The sequence below is a fragment of the Panulirus ornatus genome, chromosome 68, assembly GCF_036320965.1.
Source record: "Panulirus ornatus isolate Po-2019 chromosome 68, ASM3632096v1, whole genome shotgun sequence".
Lineage (NCBI taxonomy): Eukaryota > Metazoa > Arthropoda > Malacostraca > Decapoda > Palinuridae > Panulirus > Panulirus ornatus.
The window spans coordinates 27,072,487-27,089,152 of NC_092291.1; the positions used below are offsets into that span (position 1 = coordinate 27,072,487).

At 40.0% G+C, this 16,666-nt stretch overlaps 1 protein-coding gene across 1 annotated transcript in view; it reads right to left on the bottom strand.

The window, feature by feature from the left end:
• Positions 1 to 16,666, bottom strand: part of Pyroxd1 (pyridine nucleotide-disulfide oxidoreductase domain 1) — a 140,585-nt gene that overhangs the window by 78,238 nt on the left and 45,681 nt on the right. The gene's annotated exons all lie outside the window — the stretch shown is intronic.

Consider the following 16,666-nt stretch of genomic DNA (forward strand, 5'->3'; position numbering starts at 1 on the left):
AGGGTGGACGACGACAGTTAATTCACGATACCCAATGCGGTCATAAATTGCACCGGGAAAATGAATTAACAAATCTAGGAAGGGATACAGCTTTCAGCTGCACTTCAGTACATCCAAAGTAAACCAGGTATACCTGCTGGATGTAACCCTGAATCAGACACTTAGGCCACTGCAACACATTTCATCAAACCTATTTAAGGAGGTAAATAGGGTGCGTAAGACAAGGGAGCAAATGGGAACTTCAGTGAAGGGCGTAAATGGGGAGGTGATAACAAGTAGTGGTGATGTGAGAAGGAGATGGAATGAGTATTTTGAAGGTTTGTTGAATGTGTCTGATGACAGAGTGGCAGATATAGGGTGTTTGGGTCGAGGTGGTGTGCAAAGTGAGAGGGTTAGGGAAAATGATTTGGTAAACAGAGAAGAGGTAGTAAAAGCTTTGCGGAAGATGAAAGCCGGCAAGGCAGCAGGTTTGGATGGTATTGCAGTGGAATTTATTAAAAAAGGGGGTGACTGTATTGTTGACTGGTTGGTAAGGTTATTTAATGTATGTATGACTCATGGTTAGGTGCCTGAGGATTGGCGGAATGCGTGCATAGTGCCATTGCACAAAGGCAAAGGGGATAAGAGTGAGTGCTCAAATTACAGAGGTATAAGTTTGTTGAGTATTCCTGGTAAATTATATGGGAGGGTACTGATTGAGAGGGTGAAGGCATGTACAGAGCATCAGATTGGGGAAGAGCAGTGTGGTTTCAGAAGTGGTAGAGGATGTGTGGATCAGGTGTTTGCTTTGAAGAATGTATGTGAGAAATACTTAGAAAAGCAAATGGATTTGTATGTAGCATTTATGGATCTGGAGAAGGCATATGATAGAGTTGATAGAGATGCTCTGTGGAAGGTATTAAGAATATATGGTGTGGGAGGCAAGTTGTTAGAAGCAGTGAAAAGTTTTTATCGAGGATGTAAGGCATGTGTACGTGTAGGAAGAGAGGAAAGTGACTGGTTCTCAGTGAATGTAGGTTTGCGGCAGGGGTGTGTGATGTCTCCATGGTTGTTTAATTTGTTTATGGATGGGGTTGTTAGGGAGGTAAATGCAAGAGTTTTGGAAAGAGGGGCAAGTATGAAGTCTGTTGGGGATGAGAGAGCTTGGGAAGTGAGTCAGTTGTTGTTCGCTGATGATACAGCGCTGGTGGCGGATTCATGTGAGAAACTGCAGAAGCTGGTGACGGAGTTTGGTAAAGTGTGTGGAAGAAGAAAGTTAAGAGTAAATGTGAATAAGAGCAAGGTTATTAGGTACAGTAGGGTTGAGGGTCAAGTCAATTGGGAGGTGAGTTTGAATGGAGAAAAACTGGAGGAAGTGAAGTGTTTTAGATATCTGGGAGTGGATCTGTCAGCGGATGGAACCATGGAAGCGGAAGTGGATCATAGGGTGGGGGAGGGGGCAAAAATTTTGGGAGCCTTGAAAAATGTGTGGAAGTCGAGAACATTATCCCGGAAAGCAAAAATGGGTATGTTTGAAGGAATAGTGGTTCCAACAATGTTGTATGGTTGCGAGGCGTGGGCTATGGATAGAGTTGTGCGCAGGAGGATGGATGTGCTGGAAATGAGATGTTTGAGGACAATGTGTGGTGTGAGGTGGTTTGATCGAGTAAGTAACGTAAGGGTAAGAGAGATGTGTGGAAATAAAAAGAGCGTGGTTGAGAGAGCAGAAGAGGGTGTTTTGAAATGGTTTGGGCACATTGAGAGAATGAGTGAGGAAAGATTGACCAAGAGGATATATGTGTCGGAGGTGGAGGGAACGAGGAGAAGAGGGAGACCAAATTGGAGGTGGAAAGATGGAGTGAAAAGGATTTTGTGTGATCGGGGCCTGAACATGCAGGAGGGTGAAAGGAGGGCAAGAAATAGAGCGAATTGGAGTGATGTGGTATACCGGGGTTGACGTGCTGTCAGTGGATTGAACCAAGGCATGTGAAGCGTCCGGGGTAAACCATGGAAAGCTGTGTAGGTATGTATATTTGCGTGTGTGGACGTGTGTATGTACATGTGTATGGGGGGGGTTGGGCCATTTCTTTCGTCTGTTTCCTTGCGCTACCTCGCAAACGCGGGAGACAGCGGCAAAGTATAAAAAAAAAAAAAAAAATATATATATATATTGCGGTGGAATTTATTAAAAAAGGGGGTGACTGTATTGTTGACTGGTTGGTAAGGTTATTTAATGTATGTATGACTAATGGTGAGGTGCCTGAGGATTGGCGGAATGCGTGCATAGTGCCATTGTACAAAGGCAAAGGGGATAAGAGTGAGTGCTTAAATTACAGAGGTATAAGTTTGTTGAGTATTCCTGGTAAATTATATGGGAGGGTATTGATTGAGAGGGTGAAGGCATCTACAGAGCATCAGATTGGGGAAGAGCAGTGTGGTTTCAGAAGTGGTAGAGGATGTGTGGATCAGGTGTTTGCTTTGAAGAATGTATGTGAGAAATACTCAGAAAAGCAAATGGACTTGTATGTAGCATTTATGGATCTGGAGAAGGCATATGATAGAGTTGATAGAGATGCTCTGTGGAAGGTATTAAGAATATATGGTGTGGGAGGAAAGTTGTTAGAAGCAGTGAAAAGTTTTTATCGAGGATGTAAGGCATGTGTACGTGTAGGAAGAGAGGAAAGTGATTGGTTCTCAGTGAATGTAGGTTTGCGGCAGGGGTGTGTGATGTCTCCATGGTTGTTTAATTTGTTTATGGATGGGGTTGTTAGGGAGCTAAATGCAAGAGTTTTGGAAAGAGGGGCAAGTATGAAGTCTGTTGGGGATGAGAGAGCTTGGGAAGTGAGTCAGTTGTTGTTCGCTGATGATACAGCGCTGGTGGCTGATTCATGTGAGAAACTGCAGAAGCTGGTGACTGAGTTTGGTAAAGTGTGTGGAAGAAGAAAGTTAAGAGTAAATGTGAATAAGAGCAAGGTTATTAGGTACAGTAGGGTTGAGGGTCAAGTCAATTGGAAGGTGAGTTTGAATGGAGAAAAACTGGAGGAAGTGAAGTGTTTTAGATATCTGGGAGTGGATCTGGCAGCGGATGGAACCATGGAAGCGGAAGTGGATCATAGGGTGGGGGAGGGGGCGAAAATCCTGGGGGCCTTGAAGAATGTGTGGAAGTCGAGAACATTATCTCGGAAAGCAAAAATGGGTATGTTTGAAGGAATAGTGGTTCCAACAATGTTGTATGGTTGCGAGGCGTGGGCTATGGATAGAGTTGTGCGCAGGAGGATGGATGTGCTGGAAATGAGATGTTTGAGGACAATGTGTGGTGTGAGGTGGTTTGATCGAGTGAGTAATGTAAGGGTAAGAGAGATGTGTGGAAATAAAAAGAGCGTGGTTGAGAGAGCAGAAGAGGGTGTTTTGAAGTGGTTTGGGCACATGGAGAGGATGAGTGAGGAAAGATTGACCAAGAGGATATATGTGTCGGAGGTGGAGGGAACAAGGAGAAGAGGGAGACCAAATTGGAGGTGGAAAGATGGAGTGAAAAAGATTTTATGTGATCGGGGCCTGAACATGCAGGAGGGTGAAAGGAGGGCAAGGAATAGAGTGAATTGGAGCGATGTGGTATACCGGGGTTGACGTGCTGTCAGTGGATTGAAGCAAGGCATATGAAGCGTCTGGGGTAAACCATGGAAAGCTGTGTAGGTATGTATATTTGCGTGTGTGGACGTATGTATATGCATGTGTATGGGGGGGGGGCCATTTCTTTCGTCTGTTTCATTGCGCTACCTCGCAAACGCGGGAGACAGCGACAAAGTATAATAAATATATAAATAAATATATATATATATATATATATATATATATATATATATATATATATATATATATATATATATATATATATATATATTACCTCCAATGATATACAAGTGTAGCTCAAAAGGAATGTTTCTGGTTAGTTTATATTCTTTTTTGTAAGAGTTATGAATGTTTGTTATTCTAAATGATAAAGGGGTTAAAATTGGATTTTGCAACTCTTGGACCAATTTTTGGGAGTGACTTTCTCAGAAGTTGTCAAAATGAATCATGATATTCAACTTGTGCTAGTAAGGATAGGAGCAGTCTTTACAAATTTTACAAATTCAGCTTAGGGTAAACATAGATTACTGGCTGCTTTCTTTGTATGGTATTACAGTAAAACTTAGAGGAAAGATACTCAGATGAGTTTTCAAAAGTTTTACATGCTGTAGTTAGTAAATGCGCAGGAGGGTGGATGTGCTGGAAATGAGATGTTTGAGGACAATGTGTGGTGTGAGGTGGTTTGATCGAGTAAGTAATGTAAGGGTAAGAGAGATGTGTGGAAATAAAAAGAGCATGGTTGAGAGAGCAGAAGAGGGTGTTTTGAAATGGTTTGGGCACATGGAGAGAATGAAAGAGGAAAGATTGACCAAGAGGATATATGTGTCCGAGGTGGAGGGAACGAGGAGAAGTGGGAGACCAAATTGGAGGTGGAAAGATGGAGTGAAAAAGATTTTGAGTGATCAGGGCCTGAACATGCAGGAGGGTGAAAGGCGGGCAAGGAATAGAGTGAATTGGATCGATATGGTATAACGGGGTTGACGTGCTGTCAGTGGATTGAATCAGGGCATGTGAAGCGTCTGGGGTAAACCATGGAAAGTTGTGTGGGGCCTGGATGTGGAAAGGGAGCTGTGGTTTCGGGCATTATTGCATGACAGCTAGAGACTGAGTGTGAACAAATGAGGCCTTTGTTGTCTTTTCCTAGCGCTACCTCGCACACATGAGGGGGGAGGGGGATGGTTTTCCATGTGTGGCGAGGTGGCGATGGGAATGAATAAAGGCAGACAGTGTGAATTGTGTGCATGGGTATATATGTATGTGTCTGTGTGTGTATATATATGTGTACATTGAGATGTATAGGTATGTATATTTGCGTGTGTGGACGTGTGTAGATACATGTGTATGGGGGTGGGTTGGGCCATTTCTTTCGTCTGTTTCCTTGCGCTACCTCGCAAACGTGGGAGACAGCGACAAAGCAAAAATAATAATAATAGTTAGTAAATGCATGAAATATTAACATCTCAGTATGACTATACATTCAGTATGATCATTAATTGAAGTAATTAAGTTTTCACTCTCATTTACAGCTCATGAATATTATATCCACATATGCTTCCTACAATGGAGTTTTTCATAGTTGTTCGCTGTTTCCCTTGTTAGCAAGGTAGTGCCAGGAACAGGTGAAAAATGACCTCATTTATGCTCATATAAGTATAATGCACTGAAAAAAAGGCATATGTTATCTACTATCTCCTGGATTTACTAAAGTGATATTTAATTAAAAAAGGATATGCATATGGAAATATTATGTATACATTCATCAGTCTACATACTGTACTTTATCTGTCTCCATTCAAGAATCTTTTTCTTATGAATCTAACAATGCACCTACCTCTACAACTTTTCCACTCCGTTCTTAAATTTACAATAAATCATCACTGTTTTCATGCATGGGCTTGGGAAACAACACTGATGGAGAAAATTATACGAGAACCTGATGAAAGTTTATGAGGTATCGAAGACTTCTGCTATCTATCCATCTATCTGTATCTCTAATGCCCACACCCTTAAGGAACTCCTATCAAGGAAGTGACCCTGGTAAAAGTCCCCACTTATCCATCCTTACATGTCTTCCTCACATACATCATTCCATGCATTCCTGCATCATTTCTCTCCCTCCTTTACTCTTCCACTCTGTTTCACCAAGTCACAGGTGATTTTCCTCTCACAACAAGCCCTTTAATCATATCATACACTCTCCTTGTAAACTCCCAGTCTTGCATTCTTTCCGCATGCCAAAACCACCTTAGAGTATAACGTTTCACCCACTCTATCACTCCATAATTCAATCCCTTTGCATTCCCCACTATACCAAATTTCTCATAATTAATCTCTTTGCATTCCCCACCATACCAAATCTCTCATACATCCCTTCATTATTCTACTAATTCCTTCTAGTTATACCCATGCTCCTCTCAAATAACACATTTCTACAACCAGGATTCCTGACCTCTGTGACTCATCCCATGTCTATGTTCTGGCTACAAAGGTTAAGGTCAGGTAGACTATGCTGTCCCTTAATCCTTTCACCTCTACCCTTCAATATTCTATTAAGGGAACCAATAACTCTTCTGCCCTGTTCTGCTGTCACCCATATCTCACCTTCCATATCACCAAACTTAACAGGATCAACGAAATAATTAAATGCTTTCATCTCTTCCAGGCTTTCTTCCCCCATGGATATAACAGTTTAATGCACTTTCTTCTCGCACTCTACAGGGCTTTGCAAAATCTATACTGTCAGTTTGTTTCTTTTTTAACACCTTTACTTTACTATTACTCACATTTACCTTCAACTGCCTATGTTTACACACATCATAAAACACACTTACAACCTACTGCAACTCCTTTTCATTCTCAGCAAACAAAATCATCTGCAAACAGGCTTGTCACTACACCATACCTCATCACCACACTCAATCTCTGCATCCACATTCCCTTGTTTTAATTTCATCTTTCTTGTCACTCCATACGTATATATGTTAAAAAGCCACAGTGACATCACATAGCCCTGCCTCAACTTTCCATCCACACTTACACATGCATTTGCTCCTGTAAAGGTATTCACACCCTCCAACAGTTCCCCCCCTAGCCCATGTATCCTTAACACATCCCATAAAATATTCCACTCAACTCTGTCATATGCTTTCTCCTGATCCATTAAGGCTACATACAGCTTCTTAACTTTCCCTAGATACTTTTCTACAGTCCTTTTTACTGTAAAAATTTGATCCTACACATTCCCTAAACTTCCTTAAAAATCCCTTGATTCTCACTTATTCTGAATTCAGTCACTTCCATCACTCTATCTATCACCTCTCTTGCATACAATTTTCTTAGGGTACTTACAAGACTTATTCTCCCATAATTTGTACATAACTCCTCAGAACCATTTCCTTCAAATAAAGGAACAATAATAGATTTCATCCAATTCTAAGGCAAAACATTCTGCTTCCATGCTAAATTACATATCAAATGCATCCACTCTATCACAACTTTCTCCCCAATACTTCAATGTTTCACCCGTAATCCTATCCACTCCAAGTGCCTTTCCTACCTTCAACCTCATCATTCCCCTTTTTACCTCCTTTCTTTCTAAAGGCTCCTGTACTTGTATCCTTCTCCTTCCATCCTCCATACATATGCATATACCAACTGCTGCCTCACCCTCTTCTACATTTATCCGTTCTTCAAAATACTCTTTTCATCTTCCTTTCACTTCCTCCTTTTGATCCAATAACTCCTCTTCCTTAATTCCCCCATTTCCATTTCCATTTGTATATCCACCTCTTTCTTTTTTCACCTTCCTTCAGTGCAATTTCTTATTCTCCTTAAACTTTTCACTCAACTCTCTTCCATAATTTTCATCTATTCTTTCTTTGCTTTCCTCTATCAGCTTCCTAAGATTTCGCTTACAGATTTCATATTCATTCCTCCTCTTTTGCTGAACTTCAACTGGTACATTCATTTTGAACAATCTTCCACATGCTTTTCTCTTCTCTTCCACAGCTCTTCTGATCTTGCCAATTCACCAAGCATTTCTCCATTTATTTCTATACCTCACAACCTTGTATCCAACTTATAATCCTACAACCCTTAACAGCCTTCCTCTTTACATTTCAATCCAAGTGTGTACAGTTTTTTTGCAAATGTAAAATAATTTTAGTTCTTCCTCTTAGCACCAGCAGCCCAGCATGACAATCCCAGCTCTTCCGGATTCAAAGACAAGTGATAGGTACATGAAAATGAACACTATAAGAGGTTGCCTTTGAGAGTTTCTTATTCTCTGGACCTTTTATTCATAAAGGTTATGCTGGCTTACCTTTTAGCACAGTGAGAGTTTATGAAAGATGCAAAAACAGGTACCACCCATTAGTTTAATAATTTGTAAGTTAATGGGCTTTTGATTCATCTCATTTCCTTTCAGTCAGATTTCCTATGCACAGACAGATGACAGCTCCTAATGATAACTCATATGCTTTGTCTAAGAGTCAATCTGTGTTTACACCCTGCATGGGTTGCTTTTATGCATAAGTGCTCTTGTTTGATGAAATGTTGGTTGATATCTTATTTCATGATGGAAGCTCCAATCATGGATAAAGTCCACATCTATGTCAGGCCTTAACTGAAATATAACAAGTTTACTGGAAGGAAAAAAGAAGAGATAAGGAAAAGCATCAGAGAATTTTAGAGGAAATGAAAAACCTATCCTTTAAAAAGTGCCAAGTCATAGTCTTCTGCTGAAAAAAGACACCAATGAAAACATTAAAGAAAATAAGCAAGGATGCTCTATTACATCATGCAGGCACTCACGAAAAATGAGTATAGCATTCTAAAGGCCAACCAGGTGGAATAAGACACTGACCCAAACCTTGAGAGTAGTGAGAGCTCTCTCAAACCTTAACGGAGTCAAGCAATGCTACAATGGTCTGCTAAAATAGTGAAAAAGTGCAGGGAGAAAAACACCTGAGGAGCATCAATCACTTCCCACTTCTTGCCTTGGAGTTCATTATCCTTCAACCGGTCATAGTCTCCAATCAAATGTCTAAAAGGAACCCAAGTCTTCTACCAGTTTTGCTTGTCCTAGCAGAACTTATTTCATCATCTGAAAATGAGCCTGAAACCAACCTTTCCTAACCCCCAAACCATTACCAGCAAGCCTCTATCTAGAGAACATGATGAGCTCTTTAAGCATATGAACCTCCACAATTACTAATGCCTTCTCGCAGACAAATGGTTTAGTCTATCTACCCAACTACATCTCTGATGTCTATTCCCTCCAGGATCTCCCACCAAGGGGGTGGCCAAGGCAAAGTCTCCACTTATTCCTGTCTTTACACGCCTTCCTCACATACACCTTTCCAAGCAATCTTTCACCACTTCTCTCTCTCCAGTGCTCTTCCATTCTATTTCTCAATGTCATAAGTGGTCTTCCTCTCACATCAACCCCTTCAATCATACCACCATACACTCTCCTTGTAAACCCCACATTTTGCATTCCTTTCAAATGCCCAAACCACCTGCGAGTATAAGGTACAACATTGGTCCCCACATCTTGCATTCCTTTCACATGCCCAAACCACCTCCATCAATTTTCTATGAATTGAGTGTAGTATTGTTAGTTTTAAATAAATTCTTTATACTAGCAAAATGAAAGGGATATCTCTAAGAGAAAATATTGGATTTTTTCATTTGGACAAAAAAATCTAAGCTGATTTTGACTAACCCAGAATGTAATTGTATTTTTCCCCCAAGAAGTTCTGAAGTTAATACTTCTGAAACTACTGAAGTATTTTCTGATGCAGTCTCGTTAACTTATATAGGAAACCTGTACTATGCTAAGGTGTTTGAGTCTTCTGTCCAGCTGTCTCGATAGTAAATTAATGAGTCACATTCATTCCTCAAAATTTCTCTGCTGCAAAAAATTGTAGGTTTTGAAGGAAGCAGTCTTTATTCATGAAGGTTCTAATTAAAGGAGCCTGGGGGAGCAATCAAGTTTTTTCATTTGTAATCTTCTATGACATCAAGAAAGTCTGTGAGAGTCCTGACTGGATATCTAGGATGACATGCCAAAAGAGACATTTTACCATGACTATCAAAACAGGTTTGTTCCCTAAGTCAACTTTTTTTTTTAGAAGAAACTTTAGGTCTGGATAACTGATTCCCTTAAAAAAAATGTATTCTTTTGAAGGATTCTCACAGGAATGCTATTCTAAAATCACAGTTTTTTTGACCAAGCATTAATTTCCCCCCAACCCAAAGCAAAACAATATAACCAAAAGCAAAATGATATAACCTTTCAATTACACTGAATTAACAAACCACTTAAATAATGTAAATCAATCCTCAATGTGCAAAAAACAATTTTTACTGAACAAGTGCAAATACAACACAAAGAACTTTTACACATCTAACATATAATGGAAATATCTTTTATACTTGTTAGACATTTCCCATGTTAGCACGACAGGGCCAGGAACAAATGACCATTGGTCACACTTGCTCACAAGCCACTCTCTAATATTCATATATAATGCACCACAACCAGAACCCAGCACCCACAGCCAAGCTCCAAAGACCATTTCATGGTTTACCATGGATGTTGTGTGTGTGTCTTGGTTCAGCCTACCAATGGGACACCTTCCCACATACCATTCCAATCCACTTTATTCCAGGTAAACCTTTCACCCACCAGAATATTCAAACCACATCACCTCATATCCTCTTTCACTTCACTCCTCCACCTTCTTCCTGGTCTCCTGTACAGCCATAAATACAATAAACCTAGTATCATACTGACCACCAAAAATCATGCTTTTTCATATACTTGTTTGCTGTCTCCAGCATAAGTGAGGTAGTTCCATTAACAAATGAAGAAAGCCTGCATTTCCTCACATCTGTTCTTTATTTAGCTGTCAAGTGCAATGCATCAAAACCAAAGCACTCATCTTTTAATTTTTAAATTTTGGAGAAACCTAGCTAATCTATCTATCTATCTATCTATCTGTACCTCTGATGCCCATTCCCTTCGGGAACTCCCTCAAGGGGGTGGTCATGGCAAAAGTTTCCAGAACTGGTGAACTCCAGTGCCACTTCTTAGCCTTAAGTGCTTTAACCTTCTACCTAATTTGTCTCCCTAATGCTCCTGCCTAATGTCACTAAATCCAAATTTACTTGAAGATATATCAAAATGATTTGAAAAACCAGATCTGATATCAAATGGACGAGTGACTTCATTAATTGGTAGGAAACAGCAGCAGACTATGGATTTACATACAAATACAATAAAAATATCTAAGGACCAACAGATGAGACAGAATTCCAATAGCTTTATAGAGGTAAACCACAGATCTACATGAGAGTAATTCATCTTTAAAAGTGACGGAACACTGTCTTCAGATATAGAAGTGAATGATACAAGCCAATCACATCATAATATCAAAGGAATAATTACAGCAAACAGCATGAAAACAAATGAACGTGAAAGAAATGCAGGAAATGAGGACAACAGGATGAATGACATCAATATTTCAAAATAACAAATCAAACTGGAGAGACCACTGAAATAATCTTCAGAGTCAGCAGCAAATAAGATGCATACAATAGGGTTAATTCTTTGTCATCCACACAGTTTCAAAAACTACAGTACCTCAAAGCCTCTGAAAGCAATTCATCTTCCCCAACTGAGATGCCTAATAAAGAAAACACCTCAGCAGCCACTGAAATAAAATTTGCACAAGATCATCATGCCACCAAGGATATTTAGAATAAAATGGGTCTACCATTGCCTTCTTCCCCTTGCCCTTCCCACTGTTTTCTGCCAAATGGCAGCTGTCAGATACCACAATATTCTAAAGATGGATTCTGACTTAACATTCCAGCTGTATGTGCCTTTGATGCTTCTACACTTGGAATTCCTTAAAACTATGACCATACTGAGAATCCTGTAAAGCTGCTTCTGTTTGTTTTCCAGCTAAAAAATATTTTTGTAAGTCAGAGGCTCTAGTCATGGACAAAAGTACACATCATAACCAGACCTTAATTGAAATATAAAGAGGTTAATGAAAGGAAGAAAGAAGAGATGAGGAAAAGTATTTATGAATTTTGGAGAAAAAGAAAAACCTATGTCTTCAAATGTACTGTATCAATATTATTGGGAAAGAAATGAGGGGGTAATGAGTTCCAAGGCTTGAGTGTACGAAAAGAAACAGTTGTCAAAACAACCCATCCTTGAGTTACCTACAGCCACACAGTAATTATGTGATGCAGTAGCTTACTGAGTACTGTATGATCCAGCTAAAGGTGGGCACACAAGCAGCCAGCTAATAAGGGTAAAACCCAAAGTAATACCTATAGAAGAGGGAAAGTGAACCAACACTTCAGCACATGGAAAGTGGGTCAAGTTTTGAGGTTAGCCTGGAAGAGTAGATAAGTTGGACCACCTTCATTTAACTTTGTCAAGTGACAAAGCAGAACCATCCAAGATGGAAGGGCAGTACATACTCCATACAAGAATGGATCAAACCTTCATATAAATGGAGTGACTGTTCTAAAGAAAGGAAATTTCAACATCTAAACAGGACTCCCAGTTTCTCAGAGGCAGCCTTAGCTATTTCTGTTAAGTTTGGCTTCCAAGAAAGGTTGGACGTAACAGTAATACCAAGTATGTTCACCGAGTAAAGCAGTAGAATTACAGATCCATTAAAGAAGAGGGAAAGTTGTGATGAATTTCCAACAGAAAGACGGGGCAAAAACTGACTCTTGCAGGCATTAAACTTAACCAGATTTTGTCTATTCCACTGAGATATCCTCTTGTAATCCAGGTTTATTGAAGAAGTTGTGTCAAGAAGAGAAGCAAATGTAAAGCGAGAAGGAGCAGATATGAAGGATGTAAAGGAATATAGCATTAAGTCATCAACATATGAGTGCATTTGGTTACATGAAGAAGAAAGGAAATCATTGATAAGAAATAAAAAAAAAGGTGTAGAAGACAAGACAGAGCCTTGCAGAACACTGCTGTTGATGGAGAAAAGGGAATGGACTGATCAATCAACAACCGCAGAGACTGAGTAGCCATAAAGGAAGCTAAACATCAGAGAGCAAAGTGAGGGAGGGAAGTCAAAAACAGGGGAGCTTAGAGATGAAACCATGATGACACATCCTGTAAAAAGTTTTGGATATACCGAGAACAGCTACATGAGATTCTCCAGAATCTTTCAGGGACAATGACCAAACATTAGTAACTTAAAAAAGGATATCACAAGTGGATCTCATTTTAAAGAAACCATCCTGGTGATTAGAGAGAAGACTGTGAGATTCAAAATGTCTGAGAATTTGCGAGTTGAGAAGTGATTCAAAGAATTTGGAAATGGTAGAAATCAAAGCAACAGCATGATAGTTAGAGGGTTTAAAATGGTTACCCTTCTTTGGTATGGAAGGTACAAATGCATGCTTCCAAGAAGACAGAAAAGTTCAGGCTTTAAACAGTAGTGGAACTGATGAGCAAGCACTGGCACAATTTCAGACACACACTCTTCCAGCACATGGGGATGTTATTACATCAGGTCTATAAGCTTTGCATGGGTACAGAGAGAGAGGCATTTTTCAGACAGTTCAAAAAGAGATTACAGGGAGAGGCATAGGATTAGTAAGAGGAGCATAAGGGGGTGAAGGAGCGTTAAAGTCATCCAAGGTAGAAGAAGAAGAGAAATGAAAACCAAAGAGTGTTCCTTTGTCAGCATAGAAAAGTGAGAGAAAGGTAGAGTGACAAAAGTCGTTAGCCACATCTCTGACTAAATACCAGAAAGACCTATAAGCAGATGAAGAGGAGCAGTTATCGCATTTCCTTTGGATAAAGGAATGCTTAGCTTCACAGTTAATGCCAATTGAATGTTGGAGGAAGGAAAGGAAACTTTATCCAACCTTAATAAGCCTGATCCCTTGCCTATATTGCCTCATTATATGAACAGTTGAACCCTGGATTGGAAGAAGTGGTAGTCTTAGAGGAAGTCGGGATATATATGCTTCCATTCCTTAACAATTAATTCTGTTATGCATTTGGTGGATACAGAAGCATCACCACCTGAAAGCCAATAATCTACACAAAGAAAGTTATACAAGAATTTTCGTTAGTTACTCCAGTCAGATTTACTGAGGTGCCCATATTTGTGTTCAGAGGGGGCTGCTGAAGGGGAAGGTGCCATTCAAACAGATACAATTACAAGAGCATGGTTAGATGAAAACAATGATAGCAAGATTGTATATTATGATAAAGAGGATGTGAAGTTAAAAACATATCAGGAGTATCAAATGAGTGGTCACAGCAGTCTAGAATATGCTTTAGATCACTGAGAATTAAGAATGTGAGAGCTTCAATCCTAAACCATCCATATGGGAGAAATTCAACCATTCCCTACAGTGAACACAGAAATCTCCTACACAGAGGATCCTAGCTTGCAGATGAGAGGATGTCACAGCCTCATGGGTAGAAGTTTTGATACTTTAAGAAAGTTATACAATTTGTAGAACTAGGAAAGCAGTAAGCAAAACAAAGGAAAACAGTGATGGCTAGGAGTTGCACTTTGAGCCAGATATCATTAAAGTTTGGGGACTCGAGGCATGCCAAAAGTGTGATGATGCTAAAATAAGCACAGACACCACCTCTGAGCTGGAACTGTGAGTGGAGACTATGGTTGGACATGAGAAAGGGGCTAATGAGAACATCACTAGACAACTGGACCTCAGAAAGAGGTAAGATATGAGATGGTGTTCAACAGATGAGAGGTTACTAGAAAGACCATAAATGTTGGTAAAGTGGGAAGAAAAGAGGCATGTCTATCAGAGAGGGAAAGGTCATGGGAGGGGCTGGTACTACTACTGCTGGGGCCCTCCCTCTCATTAGCAGTAGCATCAGATGGGCACCCAGAGATTCTTAGCACACCATGATGCTGTGGACTAGGGACCATAGGTTAATTGGATTCTACCATGATTGCATTTAAAAAGACTGTGCAGACAAAAGATTGCAAGAGACTTCAGTGTCGAAAGTATGTGAGATCTGATTAGGTGTATGGAGCTAGTAGGGAGAAGATGGTAGGACTAGCCCAGTTATCTAGTTTTGACGAAAACAAAAGAAAGATAGTAATCCTAAAATGGAGGGTATATGATGGTTCCAGGCACCCCTTTAACACTCCTAGGTCAAGATGTTAATACTACTCTAGGTGCTGCCATCAACAGCCTACTACCTAAGGAATCACTCCAAAGATGGGGGATAGGACATTCCTCGAGTTAGCTGGGGCACTGGGAGACATCAATACACTACCAACTGAGCCCTCCCTCTCGCTGGCAGCAGTCACACAAGTGTGGTCATAAGAGTACACCTTAAATTTTCAGGGGTCACTGGAGGGGCCATTACACTACCACCTTAGCCTCCCTCTCACTGGAAGCAAAGTCAATTTTCCACAATGAAAGAAAAAGGTTCACTTGTGACCTGTAGATACCTCCAGTTGTAGATACAATCACATTTTTAGAAATATTATCCTTCTACTGATTAGCAACAAGTAATTCAGCTAATTTTTTACATCAGTATCTTCATATTGTAGCATCAAGAAATTACTTTTGCACATGTAATGGTTGAAAGCAAAAATACTCCTACCATTTTCTATAATTCATTAAACAACATTCTGCTGCTTTTTTATAAGGTCATGCCAGAAAGCTTCTGGCTGACCATATGTGTACTCATTGCCCCTATCTAATAAGATCATATTTCAGTATTCTATCACCTGTTGAGAAATTACTTCACATTTACATTCTAAGAAGCACACCAAAATAAATGGTTGTGCAGAATTCAAAGTCTATAAAAACAAATCAAGAGGTAGTGAATTCTCAGTTGAGCTCGGATTTCAGTGGTTGATAAATTCCAATCTTAACAACTATCTTATCATATAAAAGACCCCTTTTTATACCTGCATAAAATGATGAATACTGTATATCTACTTAAGAGCACATTTTCTCACCCTTCCTGCAATCAATCCATAATAAAAGGAGATGTACAATATTTCATGTTGATTAAGTTAAAAATGCTTGTCTACCAAGATCTTATAATACACTTACATCATTTCATGTGTGACGGGGTGGCGACAGGAACGGATGAAGGCAGAAAGTATGAATATGTACATGTGTATATATGTATATCATTTTTATTATTATTTTGCTTTGTCGCTGTCTCCCGCGTCAGCGAGGTAGCGCAAGGAAACGGATGAAAGAATGGCCCAACCCACCCACATACACATGTATATACATACACATCCACACACGATAAAATACATACCTAAACATCTCAATGTACACATATATATAAACACACAGACATATACATATATACACATGTACATAATTATTCCCATCGTCACGTCGCCACACATGGAATAACATCCCCCTCCCCCCTCATGTGTGCAAGGTAGCGCTAGGAAAAGACAACAAAGGCCCCATTCGTTCACACTCAGTCTCTAGCTGTCATGTAATAATGCACCGAAATCATAGCTCCCTTTCCACATCCAGGCCCCACAGAACTTTCCATGGTTTACCCCAGACGCTTCACATGCCCTGGTTCAATCCATTGACAGAACATCGACCCCGGTATACCACATCGTTCCAATTCACTCTATTCCTTGCACGCCTTTCACCCTCCTGCATGTTCAGGCCCCAATCACTCAAAATCTTTTTCACTCCATCTTTCCACCTCCAATTTGGTCTCCCAGTTCTCCTCGTTCCCACTACCTCTGACACATATATCCTCTTGGTCAATCTTTCCTCACTCATTCTCTCCATGTGACCAGACCATTTTAAAGCACCCTCTTCTGCTCTCTCAACCACACTCTTTTTATTTAAGTGCATGTGTGGCCATGTATGTATATACATATGTATGTGGGTGAGTTGGGCCATTCTTTTGTCTGTTTCCTTGTGCTACCTCGCTAATGTGGGAGACAGCGACAAAGTATAATACATAAAAATAAAACATCATTTTCTTTATACTTTACAGAAGTAACAGTAGGACACGAAG